The 20,770-nt window shown below is 43.9% G+C and overlaps 1 protein-coding gene across 1 annotated transcript in view; it reads left to right on the forward strand.

The window, feature by feature from the left end:
- Positions 1-765: 765 nt before the first annotated feature.
- Positions 766-20,770, forward strand: part of LOC126470496 (inositol-pentakisphosphate 2-kinase-like) — a 103,340-nt gene continuing 83,335 nt past the window's right edge. Inside the window, exon 1 of the mRNA XM_050098368.1 lies at positions 766-850. The gene's annotated coding sequence lies outside the window, so the exon portion shown is untranslated. The remainder of the gene's footprint in view (positions 851-20,770) is intronic.

Raw genomic sequence — 20,770 nt, forward strand, 5'->3', positions numbered from 1 at the left:
GCGCGTACGTCACGAAGGTAGTCCTGAACTCGCTCGCTCGCTCAGCTCAGCAGACAAAATGCGTTTCTAAAACTGTTAACTCGGAGCTGGGCGTTTAAGTACTAACGAGAAATGCATCTTCCACTGGAACCTGCTATTATGAAGTCTTACTGATTAACAGTACTACAGCAAAATTTAATTTAAGATCAGAACTCGATATAAATGGTATAACGGCTTGTTTATAGCATTTAGTCTCTTCTGCTTAACAGTACTCATTACATGCTGGAAGTGGTGCCTTATGCAACTGATAATCATTTTACCATGATTTTATTTTATTGTACGCCAGTACAGCCGTGACAAATTATAATTAGGCCCACGGACTTCCCACCATTGTAGGACTAATAACAGTAACATTCCATAATAGCGAATTTTTTTCGTTTGTACGGACACGCTTAGTTGCTAGTTGAAAGTGTAGAAACGTAGTTTGTCTGCTGATTTGAGCGAGTGAGCGAGCGCAGGACTACCTTCGTGACGTACGCGCCGCGGCCTGTCTTTCTCGTATGCCTCGAATCCGTTGCTCGTGACGTCACGGTGGGCAGCAGTAGCGCGCCAGTGAGACGAGACGGGGAAAGGTAGCTGTGTAGTGACGTAAATCCGGCAGCAGCAGTGGCTGCGCGAGATCGCGAGGCAGACGGACTTCACGGAAGGAGGCACCCCTCCAACCCCTCCCCCACCCCCTCCCTCTCCCTCTGCCCCACCACAGATCTTTCCGGCGGCACCGGCGCCGGCTGAGGCGTGTTTGGCGTTCAGTCGTGAGCCGCCAGCCACGAGCAAACCAGCTGATTGCCTGCCGCCTGCACAACCACAACAGGTACTTTGCTCTGGCTTCGCCTCTTCCTTATCATACTCTACGCCACTAAATTCATTCTCTCCCTCTCTCTCTCTCTCTCTCTCTCTCTCTCTCTCTCTCTGTGTGTGTGTGTGTGTGTGTCCACCACGTTCGTTACTACTGAGTTATATGACTGCTAGTAATCTGTAACTGGTACGTCTTACATCGATACGTATGTCTAGTTAAATGAAAAATGACGTCTATTGTCCTACAATAGGCGCATAGCCACTGTACATGTTGGGGTACAGCTTTAACTTTAGTGCTTCAGCTGACTGTTGGGACGTCTTTACTGCCAAATCAACGATGTAGAATTCATTCACAGATACAAGTATACTTCTCATTCACATCACAATGAAGGTACTCCCACAGTCAGCTGAAGATAGTGAACTTCCATTTCACTAATTTACCGTACGGCGTCTAAGTACATTTCAGTGTTGAATTACATTACAATATTTTTAAGCACTGAATACTCATTCATAAACAAAAATCTAGGCCTTGTATACTCTTATATTTGATGGACTTTGTGGTCGTAATCAGGAATTCCTGATATCCCCCTCTCTATGCTCTAGTGCTGCCTTCTTCTCTGATGTGTTGGATTTGTCAGTTAACTATGAGTTCATTTCGTTATCGACATTTATCAAAATTGGCCTCTGTAGCTACCATAAAATCAGACTCATCTAAAGCTTATTCAGTTTCTTTTTACAGTATGCTTAACGAGAATAGTTGCCGTCTCTGGGGAGTTCTCTTATTTCACGGAAGTTAACTGGTGCAGTATGTAATAACTGACTGAAAAGTGCTACTGCTTAATTTATAGTAGTATAATGATAAATCTTACTTTTTATACAAATACTATGTGGCAGTTTCTTTCAGAATAATGTATAATACTACTAGAAGACTTACATATTTGCGCCCTATTAAATATGTTGCAAACGGCAATGCGGGAATGTCACCACAGGGGTAAATAAAATAAATTGTGAGGCCGTCTTGACCGGGAAACATAAAAATTCATACAAATGTAAGTCTAGATCGGCCACAAATTTTTGTCTTTGCTCTGTTGTTTGAAAATGTTCATTCGGAGGGCAATAATACAAGAAACGTTTTTTGTCACCTCTTTATGTTGTCGATAGCGAGGGTTCGTGCGTTCGTTTCCTTACATCACACCAGCAGCCGATATTATGGTGGTCAGGACTACATATGGCATACAAAGGGCCTGCAAACAACACAGTACATCATATAGAAGCAGGACTTAGATATCAAAACCCACTCCCATTGTCCACAATTCGAATTAATCCATGAACTTTCGTATACCAGACGCCAGAGTTGTGCGAATATGCCTAATGGATCCAGTTATATCTTTAATATTAAGTGGATTAATTTTTTCGTACGTTTGGTAACATAATTCACAAGAAATCGCAGCGTCTTACATGTCCATCACCTCACAGTAACAAGCTCTTATGCGATACGTACAAACAGAGAGTTGTCTTCATTAGGTATACTTGTCTGAGAGATTTGTTGATTGTGTCGCATCCAAGCTGAAGATATTTATTACAAACGAATATACCACACCGTTTGGTTTTTACAGTTGTATGTCAAGAATATGAGTGCTACAACAGCGTCACGGGAAGAAGCATTCCCTAAGCAGCAACGACCCCCTCGACTGGCTGTAATGAACAATACACCAGTCACCTCTTTCGGGTGCCAGTAATAATGTGATAACAATGAACTCATTGTAATCGGTGTGAATTAGTACAGCAAAGCGTCACAAGTATCGACTGATGTCGAGTGGTCAGAAAATCGATCTCACGTGCAGTGGCACGCGACACGGGCAGGCTGCTCAGCTCTGCGAGGTCTGCTGTAATTGCCGAGAAACTAAGTTCGGCTGAGCGATTTACTTCCTCCAGTACATTGCATCACGTCATTCCTGTATTACAATCATTTGGATTTGAGAATTATGAAGGAAAGATATCCCTAATGTTATTGTTTACTGAGATGAGGAATAAACTGAGATGAATGATGAGGAAAACAAGGTAAATTTAGTTATATTTTAGTGTCAGAACCGGCCAAACATCTTGTCTCTATGCTTTGTTTCTTTTTCAGGTTACACTTGATAAGTTTTAGGATAACAATTAGACAGAAGTAAACAGAAATTACGTCATTTTAAACCACCAAACAGAAAATGCACAATATACGCTTACTGTTGAGTGCAACATAAAAATGTAAAGGCTGAATATGCGTGTCAGTAGTTCGTGATCTTGTGGTTAGCCTTACGAACTGTCGATCACAGGGTCCTGGGTCCGATTCGCTGAAGGGTCGGGGTGTGTATGTTGTCCTCATCTAATTTCATCGTCATCGACGCGCAAGTCGCCGAATTATCGTCTCATAAAAAGAATTAGACCAGGCGGCCGAAATTTCCCAGAAGGGGACTCCCGACCGAAAATGCCGTATCCACATTTCGTTTGTGTACGTGTGGCATTCCACTGTAAGTGTGGCTGGCTTGAGACTGATGAACTTACTTTTTCCTCCGGATGAGGTACTCCGTCTTCTCCACAACTTAATCGGTAGAAATTACTTGACGCAACCCCTTGTAAGAGAGAAGTAAAAAAAGACAGGACATTTAACCCTTTCGTGGTTATGGGGTACATATGTCCCACTAAAGAAGTACGCAGGTCTGAGCGTCCGTATCTCATAGCTGTCTAGTGCTAGTATGTAGCGAGATGCTTTCGGAACTCGGGAAAAAATCCTACGGACCATGGGGAAGATGTATAGAAGGCTGTTAGCGATCAAATGGGACGTCGTGTGTTTATAGTGTGCCTGTCTCACGAAAATCAGATCAAATCACCATCTTCTCCATTCCAAGAATACTGAAGTAATTAATTGTAGTTTCTTATATATCATAGACATCGTTTTGAAAAGTTACTACGCACCTCAGCAATTCTACTGATTTGTACATAATTTGTGTGTAGAGAGACGTATATGTTCCAGAAAACTTTATAGAAAACATTGGTGTGTGGCACGGCCAAGCCATATTCAAATGCTGTGTTGAAAATTTGTCGAGGAGGTCGTTGCTGTTTAGGGAATGCTTCTGCATGTTTTTCATTTTCTGGAGAATAATTGTGTTTTGTTACTGTTCTTTATACGTTTTTCCAAACTGCCATCCTGATAAAATCGTTCTAACATTAAAAATTTAACTCTGAAAATCCTAGGTTCACATGTAAACGAGGATCTAGTTAGGTTTGCGGGAGACATGTTTCCCGCTTATCGATTATCAAAATCGGGCAACTTAAAAAAAATTTTTTTGGTTGTCAAAGAGTATTATTTATCAACAAGGAAGACAGTTTTTGACCTTGTATATGTCATACAAATGTAAAATAAAATTTAACGGTGAAAGGATTAAATACATACAACAGTGTGTACGCCTCCAGATCGTTGTTCACACTATACATCAAACCTCAGGATCACATACGATGTACAGTAGATGCTGATATGCGTTGGTCTATGTTTGGCGAGACTGTGTAGAGGAGAGTTCCCTAAACTGTGTTCCGCAGGAAACAATTAAGAATTCCTCGAAAACTTATTAATAACTTGGCCTTTTTCCCTTCTTTTGACGATACTTTTTTTCATTTTATTGTGGTTTCTGTGTTATTAGTTATGATTTAAAATTTAAGTAATCACTGAATAAAACAAGTTTTTCTCATTGTTAAAAATTTTACTAACCTTCATAATAAATAAGGTGTTTCATCGAACTACCAGGATTTTCAAAGTGTTCCGTCTGAGGAAAAGTTTGGGAACCCCTGGTAGAGTGACACCGTGCCAGATGCCTAGCAAACAAGTCACGAGTGTGGAAGCTGTGAAAGAATGTGGAAGACGCCAGTGCTAATTTGAAACTGACACAGTTTTGTAAGCTTGAAACTACTGGGAAAGTAAAGGCGAATGCCCTCTGGCTGGCCAAAATAACTGAAAATGGGCGCAGTGAAATGGTGCAGCAGTGCCTTAAAACGACGAACCAACATCCCACATCTTATGACTTGGACAGTAGGAAAGACAACAACGAAGGTAATACTATTATACAAGACGTTTTTAATGAGCTGGAATATTAGTAATACTAAGCATTTACATAAGCGCAGCAGAATTAGAGTGACAGAATGAAACTTTTTTATAGTATTACTTCTGATTTTTAAAAAATAGTGGAGGACTGGAACCTCGATATAGATCATCGCTTGTTTGGGAAACGCTCTGTCACCCAAGCTTTTTTATTTTAATTTGGGCCTCCGACATCACCTTCGAGTTCGCCTAGGTAACCGTGCAGCCAGCGCGGCGGATTGCTAAACGAAGGGGCCCGGTTTCGATTCCCGGCAGCGTCGAGATTTTCTCCGCTCGGGAGCTGGGTGTTGTGGTGTCCTTACTTTCGTACCGTCATAATTGACAGCTGAATAAGCACAGCCGAAAAGCCAATAAATTTTAAAAAAATTCCGTCTGAACCACCTTACTCTTGCCGAAATCGCGTTCCACGACGATAGCACTTTACTGAAGTAATTAGCTTTTCAAAGCGATCTACTAAAATATTTTTACTTCTTGGTTGTTTCGAAGGCGAGTTAAGAAACTCTGGCTGATACTTTGTCTATGCCGATGAATAGCCAATCTTCTGAATGTGAAACCTGATAAAGAGTGACTTACTGCCAGGAATACAAAAATAAAATAAAGCATTGTACACAATGAATTATGTAAATTACTAAAACAATAAAAAGTAGACAAAATGAAAAGTAAGAAGAAGAAACAATAAGATTCCTAACGATCTAAAATCTAGAGAGATCTGGCAACAGATCTTCATGTATATATATCATTTATCGTATTGGTCTAGTCATTATGCGAACTTTTTCTCCATCTAATTCCAGATCTTGTATTGCTCGATAAAGGTAAAATGGTAGGTGCAGGATGCCACCGCATGATATGCCTCACAATATGGGGGTGTCGCTAAGCAAGGTCCAAAATGTTTATTCCTAGTAGGAACTTTATCTGTCACCATTCACACCATCTGGAGAAGACTGTTACAGGCACGAATTTTATTGGGGATGCAGGAGAACAGCGTAGGTTATCTTCAATCGGAAAGATTCCCAACAATTAGTAATAAAATGATATTTATTAAAATTGGAGAAATACTCAACTAAAATGATGCTTCTTCTTGTGAAATGTCCATTACAATTAGATGTTTGAAATTATTACAAGTCCTCTAAAACATCCTGCCACTGCGGCTCTGAGTGACGCCTTCGTAGAGTCCACAGCTGGCCTTCGATGCCGACGGAACCAAAGTCTCGCACACGACGGAGCAACACTGCAGCTTGTAGACTGGGCGGTAATTGGACGCTGCACGCGACTCGGCGCACTGAACAGAACTGTCCGCCGTGGCTCAATGCTCCGGTATTTAACGAGGCATCGACCAATCGCTATCCACACATGTAATGCCCCTGGCGGACCTCGATATAGTTCGTACTGCCGACCCATACAGCTGCTGCGCTACGAGTGGAGCCGCTAAGCTAAGCGCGGCTTATCGACTGTGGTGCGGCACTGTCTGGAGTCGTGAGTACCGTCTCCACAGATTTGTTACCCACAGATGCTCAGATGTAGAGGCAACACTGTGTGGTCTGTACAAAGAACACTATATTTTAGTGGGAAATATGGCAGTAAAGATTTTTCTTTTTTTTATGCGAGCGCTATAAAATATTTAATGTAACTCATCGTTTTCAACACTTCAAATAAATGAACGAAGCAGTACAAACTAATATTAAAAATAGTGATACAGGAAACACGCATAATAGAGCCTATCGGAAAAGCCAGCACTATGTGGAAAAGAGATTGTTTGGTTCTGTAGTTTAGAGTAATTCTTGCCAGATTCTATGTTTTTTAGTGTATAATCATCGTAGCACTTTTTGTCATAAAGTGTTACATGCAGCTGTAAAACATTGTATTTTTTCATTTGACGTGCTTTATTATTTTCTTCATACAAGGAATTCATGTAATACCCTGCCTAAAACGTATGAAACGTTCATGATGGTCATATATAAGTAGAAAAGTATTTGAAGTCTGAGATAATATGACAAATATTCCCTAACTGAGGTTTTCTAAAAATAGTTTTCTCTCTTGTAAGAACGTAATTTTCTAAGATTATGTCGTAAGAGGTGCAGTAACGACTGAGGAATGCTGTAAGTTTTTATTCTGTTTATTATTTGGATGCCCTCAGGCTTGGAGGGAAAAAGATGGTCTGCTAATACATTCTGGCACTTCCAACCTTCGAGCCAGTGTATACGAGACAACACCCTACCCACACATGCCGCAAACCACCATACAATAATCTCAAGAGCTATTTTAGGAATTTTGATGCGGTTTTCAATAACAGATAGACATTTATGAGAAAGAATTCTGTATATAATGTATTACAGCCACGCCACACAAGTGGTCCGCCGTAGATACTTAGTGCCGCCCGTGCGAAGCCGGGGAGGATTGCTGTTGTTAATCTAAGCTCCGTCTTCTGGCCCTGTTGGATGATTCAGCCGGCCGCTGTGACCGAGCAGTTCTAGGCGCTTCAGTCCGGAACCGCGCTGCTGCTACGGTCGCAGGTTCGAATCCTGCCTCGGGCATGGATGTGTGTGATGTCCTTACGTTAGTTAGGTTTAAGTAGTTCTAAGTCTAGGGGACTGATGACTTCAGATGTTAAGTCCCATAGTGCTTAGAGCCATTTGAACCATTTTAGAGTGAAGTGGGAGGTTGACCTTGAGCTTGGGACTGATCGGGCAACGATGCAGCCTGGGACGGTGATCAGCTCACTATTGCAGTATATATTCTATTCAGCATTTAATATTCCACTGCTCATTCAGCATTTAATATTTCATTGTTATTTATTTCCGAATTTTGCCACATTTGTTTCGTTTATTATCTGTGTTGTTATTGTTAAAGATTGAAAATAATTGCGGGATATCATCCCTAACACTTCTGTAGTTAAACAATTGTATGTTTGTAATATCTTTAACCTATCTTAAATTCTGTGTATTCCCCTCCAAAACAACTACAGATGACTCAGTTCTCGTTCAATGATGATCGACATGTAACTGTTTATATGGTGAACAGAAGGGTACTCCAAACTGAACAAGCTCTCTGGCAGAAGAGGATTATACTACACCATCCAAACGACTTCACCCGTAGTGTTGTGCACACTTTTCCTATTAAGAGGGCGCCCATAGCCTTCCACCGGATAACGTATCTCAAGAAATGTGCACCCGAGATCGTTACAGAATCAACAGAACTTCTGGTTTAAGCCTTCCTTGAAATCAGAGCACCACAGACCGTCCTGGGGACGATGCTACAAATCGCGATTTGTGTTTTCGCGTGTTAACGACGTTAGCTGCCTTCGACACTTCACAACTTCAGAAAACTACTGAGACGAAACGAAAACGGCTATTGGAGCCAGACAACGGGTGCCATCATGACCCACGACTTGTAGTCGGCCATAGCCAGTGGATTCAATAGATGCGCCGGCCGGTGTGGCCGTGCGGTTCTAGGCGCTTCAGTCTGGAACCGCGTGACCGCTACGGTCGCAGGTTCGAATCCTGCCTCGGGCATGGATGTGTCTAATGTCCTTACGTTAGTTAGGTCTAAGTAGTTCTAAGTTCTAGGGCACTGATGACCACAGATGTTAAGTCCCATAGTGCTCAGAGCCATTTGAACCATCAATAGTTGCCGGCAGAGCCTCCTCCAAATCTCCGACGAAACGGAAACCGTGTACCGTTCCTTTCCTTAACCTATTAATTCTTGACATCTTGGGTTATTGGGTGTTCTGCCGGATATCAGCGTCGTACTTGTACGATATTTCGGTCACGTAGCTCGTAACCTTCATCAGGTGCGACCTGAGACTGCTCCTCGAGTGGACCTGGTCCAGTATTTATGCCTATGGCCTTCCCCCTCCACCAACGGCTGTAGGCGCTTCCTCTGTGGTCCGCGCCCATTCCCTGCGACCTGCTGGAGCGTTGCTGCTCTGTTTTCCGTCCGCTGCGGTTCTAGGTGTTCCCTCTGCGGTCCGCGCCCACCAAACCCGCTCCTGGGGGTTTCATCTACGGTCTGGGGTACCAAGCGTTCCCCCTGCGGTCCGCGCCCGCTCACCACGACCTGTTGGAGCGTTGCCACTCCGTTTTTCGTCCGATGCGGCTCTGGATGTTCCCTCTGCGGTCCACGCCCACCAGTCCCACTTCTGGGTGTTCCATCTTCGCTCTGGTGCGCCTGGCAGTCCGTCAGGGGCTCGTTTTCCATCTCCATGTCTCTGGTTCTTCTGTCTGTGTAGTGTTCCAGCTGGCCCCGTTGCTCCTTTAACAATTCCAGAGCCGGATCCCAGGCTCTGCTTAGCTGGTACCCTATGTCACGGTTCATAAGATCGTCAGCCATTTTAATTTCTATCGATTCTCTTATAACACTGTCCCAAAATCTGGGTGTTTGTGCTAGAATCTTGGTATTATCATACTTCGTGGCATGATCTAGTTCTAGACAGTGTTTGGCAATGGCTGACTTAGTCACCTGTCTTAATCTAGTGTGCCTCTGATGTTCTTTTGCACCTGATCTCCACAGTTCTTGTCGTCTGGCCAATGTAGGACATGCCACATTGACAAGGTGTGTATCCTGTCACGGAGCTGGCCATGTAGCCAAGCCCTGCCAGTTCTTCTTTGAGGTGCGAGGGCTCCATTTTTAGCGGGAGGCGGCGGAAAACCACCTTCAGCTGCTTCACGGGCTCCGCATTATGTGTAAAGCAGTGTAACTTGTCGGTCTCAATGATCTTCATGGCTGCTCGGTAGTCATCCATGGTGGCGGTTGAAACCCGGTATAGGTCTCGCCCGACACATTTGACCTTGGCAGCAGACGCAACTGTCTCAAGTTTATCAAGGAAGGATTTGTAACTGTCCGTCCATGAGGCAGTTATCGGTGGTGGGGCGGGTGCCCACCTCTTGGGTGGCTCAGTGGCCTCTATGGCCCCTGGCTCATCGACGTCGATGAATGAGTTCGTCGTCGGGAGCGGCTGCACTGTTTGGAGCCGTTTGGCCCGAGCAGTGTGCCGCCGCTTCGGGACAGTGAACCCGTCGTCTGGTGTCTGGTCTGCCTCAGTGGGGGCAGGGTCGTCTGCTTCTGGCTCCTCCTGCAAACAGACTGAGAGAATGTGGAGGAGTTGTCCTCCTCTATTGTTGCCGGCCTCTTCCTGGAGGGCTGCGGTGTTGCCATGGCTTCCGCCTCGAGCAGGTCGCCAAGGTTGGCCTCCATGATTGTGTCGTCACATGGCAGGACGGTGACGTCTTCTCTCGTCACGCCTGGCGGTAGAGTTTCCGGTATATCTGTGGCCTCTTCACTGGAAGAGACCGGAGAGGCAGCCAGCAGTGCACCAGTTTCTTCTGGAACTGGGACTGGTGGCGCAACACTCATCAGGGCCGCCACTGACAGAACAGTGTCGTCTGTATTCAACACGCCTGTCAGGGCTCCCGACGGTACTCGTTCCTCTTCATTGAGCACGCAACCGAGTGACTTGAGGTACTGGTGGAACAAGTGGAGAGCTCGTTCGTCGGCTGCTCGTTCCCGGTAATCAGTATCCCGTGACATTCGGTGCAGGATGACGTACAATTGCGCCGCTGTAAGCGGGCCTGTTTCCCTAGAATATGCCGTCTCGTGGTCCATTGTCGTTTGCTGCGTCGTCGTACGTGGGGGGCCGGATGGGGCCGCAGACGGGGCGGACTCGGTCGCCCAAGCCCGTCCCGCCTGGCGGCGATCCGCCACACCCTTCGCTTGAGTAGCATGGTCCTGCTTGCACTGCATCGCTCACTCGAGTGAAAACGGAGCGGCAACGCTCCAACAGGTCGTGGTGAGCGGGCGCGGACCGCAGGGGGAACGCTTGGTACCCCAGACCGTAGATGAAACCCCCAGGAGCGGGTTTGGTGGCCTCTCCTACCGACCTATCTCACTACTGGACGTTATAGGAAAAACTTATGAACGTATACTGACCGACAGACTGCGAAAATATGTGGACAACAAACAACTACTCCCCCTACTCCAAGCCGGCTTCCGCCCCAACCACTCCACCACAGATCCACTTCTGAAATTGACATACCACATCACCCAGGTCTTCAACAGATCGCACTGTACGCTAGCCATATTCCTCGACATCGAGCGCGCCTTCGACCGTCTATGGCACAATGGGCTCCTGTTCAAACTGCTCAAACTCGGCATCCCACCGAAATTCGTACGCCTAATAAAAACTCAAATCACCGGACGACACAGCAGAGTACATGTGCAAGACGCCACCTCTGAACCATTCACCCCAGAGGCAGGAGTCCCGCAAGGTGCAATATCATCCCCACTACTGTACGCGCTATACACACACGACGTACCGACCCCAACAGACCAACACGAAAAAATCGCCCTATATGCAGATGACACTGCATATTGGTGCACAGGACTCAGAACAGACGTAATACAAAGAAAAGCAGCAAAATACCTGACCAAACTAGAGACATGGATGACTAAATGGAGAATCCGACCCAACCCGACTAAAACACAACTAGTCCTATTCCAACACCGAAACCTGACAAAAAAAACGACAGTAAAAACAAGAAGACATAACACTCCGACTATGGAACGAACCCCTACAACTGACTGACAAGGCGAGATACCTCGGTGTCTACCTAGACAAACACCTCAACTACCAAGCCCACCGGCAATACCTGCTCAACAAAACGAGGAAACGACAACAGTTAATCCGACAAGTACAAGGACGACTGTATGGCTGCTCCACCAGGACAGCCATACACACATACAAGACATACATACGACCAATATATGAATACGCCGCTGCACCACTAGGCGGAATACCAAAGACAGTAGCAAACAGACTGTACTCGACAGAACGCCGACTACTACGCAGCATAGCAAAACTACCATGCCGCACCCCTAGCGACGAAGTATACGAGGCGACAGAAATAACCCCTCTGCAAACAAGACTGACAAAACTCAGAGCAAGGTACGGCTCACACATCCTACACAAACGACCCGACATGGAAGAAATTCTGACGACCAAGCCACGCACAGCAAGACGCCCAAAAAAGAAATACATTTACCCGGCGCGTACAGTAGCACAAAATACAACAACTGAGTTCCCCGACTTAGCACCCACAATGACACAACTGACAGAAGGCGAAACCACCCCACACCACCTAGACAAAAGGCAATAGCACAACAACAAATGACCTAGTGCACCACGACAGCCCCTCACACTCAACACACAACACACCCCATAGAATAAAACACAATAACATTAAGGAAATCATATACAAAATAAGAACTATTGTTAACAAAAAAAAAAAAACCAGCTCCAAGTACCACCAAAGGGAAAGGAGAATATGTAAAACTAGATTAAGGCCAAAAACATTGTAGCAACCAGCTCCAAGTACTACAAAACAGGAAAGGAGAACCTGTAAACATTAGTATTAAGAATAGTCTAAGCTAGAATATATCATCCAAAACAACATACTCCATCACAAAGAAGTATTACAGAGGGAAAAATAAGTGTAAGCGCTGTTAAAAACAAATCTCCCACTAGAATAATGTGTCACTTCCAGTTATAAACTAAATTCAATTAAGTAAACAACTAGTTTTATTAAGTTAGTTATATTGTTAAACATGTTCAGTTAATACATAACAAAATCAATCAATATTCTCTCAAATTATATACACCAAAAAATAACGTAAAATTAAGGATACCCAATTAGGATAATAGCATGTAATCAGATATATAAGAAAAATGGAAATAAATAAAATAAAAATGTACCCTATGGCTGATATAGGGCAAACAGACAAGCCCTAAAACAGCCCGCCTTCTCCCCTTAGGAGAAGAAATGAAAAGTGCTAAAAAAAAAAAAAAAAACACTCGAGGAGCAGTCTCAGGTCGCACCTGATGAAGGTCACGAGCTACGTGACCGAAATATCGTGCAAGTACGACGCTGATATCCGGCAGAACACCCGACAACCCAAGATGTCATTAGATCGCTGGGAAAGCCTGAAGAGTTACTATTAATTCTTTGTCATAAATTTAATAATAATTTAATATTCTAACTTGAAGATAACGGTGACACGCCGGCATTTACCGGTGAAATATATAAGGGATCTCCCCAGGCGTAGGAAACATTCCTTAATAAAAAAAAATTGAAAAAATCAGTAAAATGCTTTGTGAAATGATTTGTCTAACATTAAGAAATTAAATAGATTAGAGAATCGTTTGATTCGTCTCATTTATTGTAATAATATCGAGCATCACTCAAAGGCGTGTCAAATGTTTCTCTAATTTATTTTGTTTCTTGCTTTTGGACAAAAAAATGGTTCAAATGGCTCTGAGCACTATGGGACTTAACATCTATGGTCATCAGTCCCCTATAACTTAGAACTACTTAAACCTAACTAACCTAAGGACAGCACACAACACCCTGTCATCACGAGGCAGAGAAAATCCCTGACCCCGCCGGGAATCGAACCCGGGAACCCGGGCGCGGGAAGCGAGAACGCTACCTCACGACCAGGAGCTGCGGAGACTTTTGGACAAATCATTTCACAAAACGTATGTCCGATTTCTTCTCTTGCTTTTCTTTTCAAGTTCTGTTCTGAAAGCATGGTCTTATTAACATTCATTTGCTTTCCTAGCGTCTTCTGTATCAGCAATGTACTGAATTTAGTACTTGAGTTGAAGGAGACCGTTTTGTTAGTTGACTATCACATCAATTTAACTTTTTACGCGCAAGGTAGCTAGGTCTTGAAAAGATAAAACTTTTTGACACATCATTTTGGCTTCCTAGTGAATGCTGTTTTCGAAATGTGCTAAATTTAGTACGTGATTCGAAGGAAGCTATTTTAAAACAAAGATATCACACCACTGCAGCTTTTTTACGCAAAATTCGTGCACTTTGAAGAGATGAACTTTTTCACACCTCATGTACATAACTAGCAGTAGCTTATCGTAAAATATTCCATTTTGCCGTCAAATCGCTAAGGTTTCCTTAATTACCGTGATACTTTAAAACAATTTTTTTGCGCAAAACTAGACATCACGTTGGTCAATGTGATACACATTTGTCCATTGACCATTCTTCGTCACATAAAAACCTATTGTTATAGGGGACCTTGTTTCCGCTCCACTCAAACATCTGACCAAAAACACACCAAAAAATAAATAAATAAATGGTGCTAGACTGGGAGTCAAGGAAACCAACGACGTATATGAAAATTTGGTGTTATTTATAAGTTAGAAACTATTGGACATAAGTTTCACAAATCCGTCGAAGCAAAAAGGAAGTTGTGCAATATTCGTTAATTACTAGTTTCTTTGCTCGATGATGCATTTAACCTAGTTGCACTTCAAATTCACAGTGCATGTGCTTACCTCGTTTCAGGGGCATACGTACTATTTAAATCAGACCGTGACGCTAAGCTGGCTGGTATGTAACATCATGGCCCGATTCCAAAATACACAAGGAGGGCCAAAAGTGTTCTCTTAGCGCCGTATCTTGCGCAACAAAGACCTGTTATTCACAAGCGATGGTCTTTTAAAGTCACGTAGCGCGTTCTCGCATCCGTTCAATAACGCCCACCAGCCCCTTTGTGATAAAAAAATTCTGGTGTGTGGAGCACTTCTTAATCCGAAAGAGTCAGGTGACTGTTTCTTGTAAACGAGAAGCTGTAGTGTTCTAAACGAATCGGGGGCAATGAAACACTGAAAAACAAATTGGCAAGGTGGGCGACTTTAGAGGAATGTGGCATGGCGTTACCTTATTCTAAGGTAGGAAACGAATGACTTCATGTAGAACAACATCGACACACCGGATGACTGGACGTCCTTCCAGAGAATCGTGACTGGAATCTACACATAGCAGCTAACTTCAGATTACTTTTGTGATTTATTATGGCAGTTTATTAGCAAAATAATATTTTTGTTTCAATGGTCATGACTCTAGATACAAAGAGCATTAAGAGTGTAGAAGTACAGGACAAATCACCAACACAAACATTAAATTATCACCAGTACACAGATACTGAAATCGTAAGGATAAACAACAAAAAATATCTTCTCACCTTACCACATTCACAAAGTCATAACAGAAAAGAAACAACTCATAAATAATGAGATCCCTGGCAACCCACAAACTCTTTAAATTAATAGACCACAGTCCAGTTAGTCATTATTAAATACATACGTCTATGACAATATCTCTACATATGCCACACACTCATTGACAAACTAAAAAAAAATTCGAAGCACTGCTCTCACGTCCCCTTCCACTCACATCGCCGCTGAGCATCTAACGCATCTTCACCATTTTACACTCATTGACACACACACACATACACACACGCGCTCTTACAGACATAAACACTCGCTTTTCACCCTGTTCTCTCTCTCTCTCTCTCTCTCTCTCTCTCTCTTTCACTCTCACTCACTCTCTCTCTCTCACACACACACACACACACACACACACACACACACACACACACACACACACATGTTGACAACCCTCACAACATACATACAAAACGAACACTGTGCTGAATGCTTGATACTGCAGTAATTTTTTGCTTGTGATGTTTTTACTAAAGTGAGAAGAAGTGGAAAAAACAATGGAGTGTAGGAAAAAGCGGTTTCCAGAAAGACGAAAAAATGGCGACAGAAAGGGCACCTGGCAACCCTCTGCGACTAACACTGTCAAATCCAATAATTAAAGATACGGCGCAATGGCCTGGACGCTGACTGCGAGGGCATCAGACAAGAATTTCAAAGATTTTAGTTCTCGGTTGGTCCTATAAATTTGTTCTGTTATTTAATTCCCCATTCGTCCCTCACAATGCCTAGTGTTTCTAATAATATAAAGCTTCAGTATGGTCTGATATCACGTTAAATAGTATAGCCCGTTATGACTGCCTAGATGACTCAGTTTTTAGAACGGAGGAAGACCAATGCACACCACCTTCAGTAGGAAGAGGTAAGGCAAACAACAGTGTTGTTAAAACCATCTCTGGAGCTGTTGAGCGGTTAATTTGTAACATCAGTTTAGGGACGCGTTGACGAGGAATAAACACCCGTAAAGTTTAGTTCGGAAAAAACTATAGAAATACCGTGACGATGATAGCTGATTGAAAAACAGAGCAATTACAGTTACTCAGTTTTCTCACCACAGTCACAGAATATATGTAAAAATTTCGTAGGCTGAGTCCGCTGTTCTCTCTATATTCGTTTCGTATAACACGATCTAAAGGCGGAAAGCAATGGCATTGCTGTAACGCCTGCGCCGAGGTTCAAATGGTTGAAATGGCTCTGAGCACTATGGGACTTAACATCTTAGGTCATCAGTTCCCTAGAACTTAGAACTACTTAAACCTAACTAACCTAAGGACATCACACACATCCATGCCCGAGGCAGGATTCGAACCTGCGACCGTAGTAGTCCCGCGGTTCCGGACTGCAGCGCCTAGAACCGCACGGCCACCGAGGCCGGCTGCGCCGAGGTATGCCAAAGATTAAACATTAAGGCGTCTAAAAGAATCACTGCCGAGGACCGGCCACATTGATTCGTTATATCATGGAGTAACTATGGAAGCTACCCGCCTCAGCAGCCGAAGCCGCTAAGGCACGCATGTTTATTGACGTTCTACTCGAAGGTAGCCAGTTAGAATTTTCGTTGACAGCATTTGGACAGCCGTGAAATTTTTTACTTTCCGCCTACGTCCAGGACCAAATTCTAAGCCTCTCCGCAGCGTCTCATTGAGTGAGCGAACATGACACAGTTGCTGGTGATCCGTCCGTCGGATGGAAACGTTAAGCTTGGCGGTCACCATTTGCTGTTCGACAGGAGCAGGGTGAGTCGGCATCAGGTTTCACATTCTTCATTACTTCTCTCGTTCGCAGCTACAACGCAAATAAAAAAACTTAATATGTCCTGAACAATCACTTACACTCTATTGATCCACTTAAGACACAACTCTCACGCTTTACGGATACAAGGAGCCATTGTGCGCAATAGCAGAAAGTCTTTTCAGTTAGGTGGGTGAGGAAACGAAATGAAACTTTACGGGTTTAGAGGGTATATCATGTTATTTCAGTGACAACAATATCAAGTCCAATTTAGAAAAATGGCTCTGAGCACTATGGGACTTAACATCTGAGGTCATCAGTCCCCTAGAACTTAGAACTACTTAAACCTAACTAACCTAAGGACATCACACACATCCATGCCCGAGGCAGGATTCGAACCTGCGATCGTAGCGGTCGCGCGGTTCCAGACTGAAGCGCCTAGAGCCGCTCGGCCACTCAAATTTAGAAAAGAACTTGGCAGTATGAGCCGGGTTATCAGTACGAAGTTGCACTCATTCTGGCCTGGACGCATGCAGTGATCCGATTGGGAGAGGTGTCATATAGCCGCTGTATCTTCTCCTAAAGTATGCTGGTCCACAACTGTTGCAACTAGTCCTTGATTTCATGGATAGTGCTACTAGAACAGAGTTGGCTTCCAAGCGGATACCACGCATGTTCTATGAGGAACGGATCTAAAGCCACGGGATTTTCCCAACATCACACAGACAGTTCGTAAAGACACGTTCCAGGTGTGGGCGGGAATTATATGTTAACAAATGACACAATAATGGCCGACCGGAGTGGCCGAGCGGTTCTAGGCGCTACAGTCTGGAACCGCGCGACTGCTACGGTCGCAGGTTCGAATCCTGCCTCGGGCATGGATGTGTGTGATGTCCTTAGGTTAGTTAGGTTTAAGTAGTTCTAAGTTCTAGGGGACTGATGGCCACAGCAGTTAAGTCCCATAGTGCTCAGAGCCATTTGAACCATTTGACACAATAATGATGCGGCGTGAGACGTAACACATGAGGTCGCAGTATGTCCATGGCGTTCCGTGGTGCCGCCAGAGTCCTCTCAGTCACTACCAGCCGTGACCTACGTCATATCTCAGGGCTCCTCACACCATGGAACCAGAAGTAACACCGCTGCGCCTCTCCATAAACACTGGAAGAATGGGACCTCTCAGCAGGTCAACACCATACTTGCCGACGATGGGATAGTACCAGAACTGCTGTTCATCTCTGAACATAGTGCTACAGCTGGATGCCCACTTACACAAATTCAACACGGATTTAGAAAACATCATTCTTGTGAAACACAACTAGCTCTTTACTCGCACGATGTGTTGAGTGCTATTGACAAGGGATTTCAAATGGATTCCGTATTTCTGGATTTCCGGAAGGCCTTTGACACTGTACCGCAGAAGCGGTTTGTAGTGAAATTGTGTGCTTTTGGAATATCGTCTCAGTTATGTGACTGGATTCGAGATTTCCTGGCAGAGAGGCCACAGTTCGCAGTAATTGACGGAAAGTCATCGGGTAAAACAGAAGTGACTTCTGGCATGTTCCAAGGTAGTGTTAAAGGCCCCTTGCTGTTCCTTTTCCATATAAACGATTTTGGAGACAATATGAGCAACCTTCTTAGGTTGTTTGCAGATGATGCTGTGGTTTATCGACTAGTAAAATCATCAGAAGACCAATAGAAATTGCAAAACGATTAAGAAAATATATCTGTATTGCGCGAAAATTGGCAATTTACCCCAAATAAGGAAAAATGTGAAGTCATCCACATGAGCGCTAAAAGGAATCCGTTAAACTTCGGTTACACGATAAATCAGTCAAATATAAAGGCCGTAAGTTCAACTAAATACCTAGGAATTACAATTATGAACAACTTAAATTGTAAGGAACACACAGAAAATGTTGTGGGGAGGGCCAACCAAAGTCTGCGTTTTATTGGCAAGGCACTCGGAAAATATAACAGATCTACTAAGGAGACTGCCTACACTACGCTTGTCCGTCCTCTTTTAGAATACTGCTGCACGGTGTGAAATCCTTACCGGATTGGACTGACAGAGTACATCGAAAAAGTTCAAAGAAGGACAGCACGTTTTGTATTATCACGAAATAGGGGAGATAGTGTCACTGAAATGATACAGGGTTTGGGATGGACATCATTAAAACAAAGGCGTTTTTCGTTGCGAAGAAATCGTCTCACGAAATTCCAATCACTAACTTTCTCCTCAGAATGCGAAAATATTTTTTTGACGCCGACCTACACAGGAAGAAACGATCACCATGATAAAATAAGGGAAATCAGAGCCCGCACGGAAAGAATTAAATGTTCGTTCTTTCCGCTCACTATACGAGATTGGAATAATAGAGAATTGTGGAGGTTGTTCGACGAACCCTCTGCCAGGCATTTAAATGTGATTTGCAGAGTATCCATGTAGATGTAGATTCGCTCCTTAACCGATCCTGACACGTACAAAGGATGATGCGGAATGACTTCACAACCCAACGCCTGTATAGCGGTTTTGTCAGCGTAGCAGAATGCGGGCGGGAGTTATCTTGGAGTAGTATCACTTCACGCAGTCTTCCTGGTCGTTGTTCTCTGGTTGGTTTGCAAGACGTCTCTGTTGTTAACAATAAATGTCACCAGTCACGTTTACACTTCGGGGCAGCTATCCGTGGTGCTTCACACCGCCGCTGATCCACCAGATGGATAACATTATCTTTTGTGAATGCGCGAACTTCTTTATTTAGGAAGTTGCTGCTTTGCTTGGGCTCAATCGTTCATTTCCCCACCTTATGTTAGCATAAAGACACCATTTCTCATCACCAGTAACGATACAGGATAGGGGTAGTCGGTGTTGTTCACGGCCACCTGCTGATTTTGACTTAGAGCAAGCGATACCCATACATTCGATTTTTGAACCTTCCCCACTGCATGCATATGTCGCACGATGGTGACATTTTGCATCATTTGCCGCGTACACTGATGTGGGTCATTGTGGTTTAATGTGGTTAACCGATCTTCATTAAACCCCGAAGGTCTTCCTGAACGTAGAGGATCACTAATGTCAAAACGATCCCGTCCAGTGGCGTTATCGTCATACACGGTGCAAATGTGTCTGTCTGTCTCGGTTTCTGTTACCCATCTACTGAAAACTAACAGAACAATATGTCGGAAACGTTCCGATTTCTCCACTTGGCACTCGATTTTCTAACGTCCACAGCTCCAATCACTATCTCCAAACGTTAAAATAGCAACATGTAAACTCAAATAAAGTGATGGGGAAAAAATTGCAACACCAAAAAATAATTAACGTATAGTAATAAAAATCGAGAATACATTTGTCTAGGTAAAGTGATCAACATTGCACGATCACAGGTTAGTGTAAGCGCAAGATAAACCATTGCAAATGTGAAATGCTGGTACATTAACAACCGGTGTACCCATCAGAATGTTGAATGCAAGCATGCAAACGTGCACGGATTGTCTTGTACATGTGACCGATGTCACTTTGTGGGATGGAGTTCCATGCTTGTAGTACTTGATCGGTAAATACACGGTAATAGTTGGCACCGAGACAGGATCACTTTTCATCATAAAACACAACAGACCTCCACCCTGCCCTCTAATGAGCTCTCGCCTGACACCACTGAAGTCGGAAATGGTGGTAGTATGGGGTCACTGGAATGCATGTTACAGGGCGTCTGGATAGGAGCTATCCTTGAAGTAACAGATTTGTAACACTTCGTTGTATCACTGTGGTGCCAACTGTTTTTGAAATTGCTGCTGAAGGTGCAGTATATTGCATCAGGGCTATACACGGAACACAATGGTCTTCCCTCTCGGTAATGCCACGTGGCCGTCCGGAGCCCGGTCTTCTTTCGACCGTACATTCTCCTGACCACCGCTGCTAGCTATCATGCACAGTGGCTACATTGCTGCCACTTCCTTCTGCAGTATCGCAGAAGGAATATACAGCT

The sequence above is a fragment of the Schistocerca serialis genome, chromosome 3 (genome assembly GCF_023864345.2).
Source record: "Schistocerca serialis cubense isolate TAMUIC-IGC-003099 chromosome 3, iqSchSeri2.2, whole genome shotgun sequence".
Classification (NCBI taxonomy): domain Eukaryota; kingdom Metazoa; phylum Arthropoda; class Insecta; order Orthoptera; family Acrididae; genus Schistocerca; species Schistocerca serialis.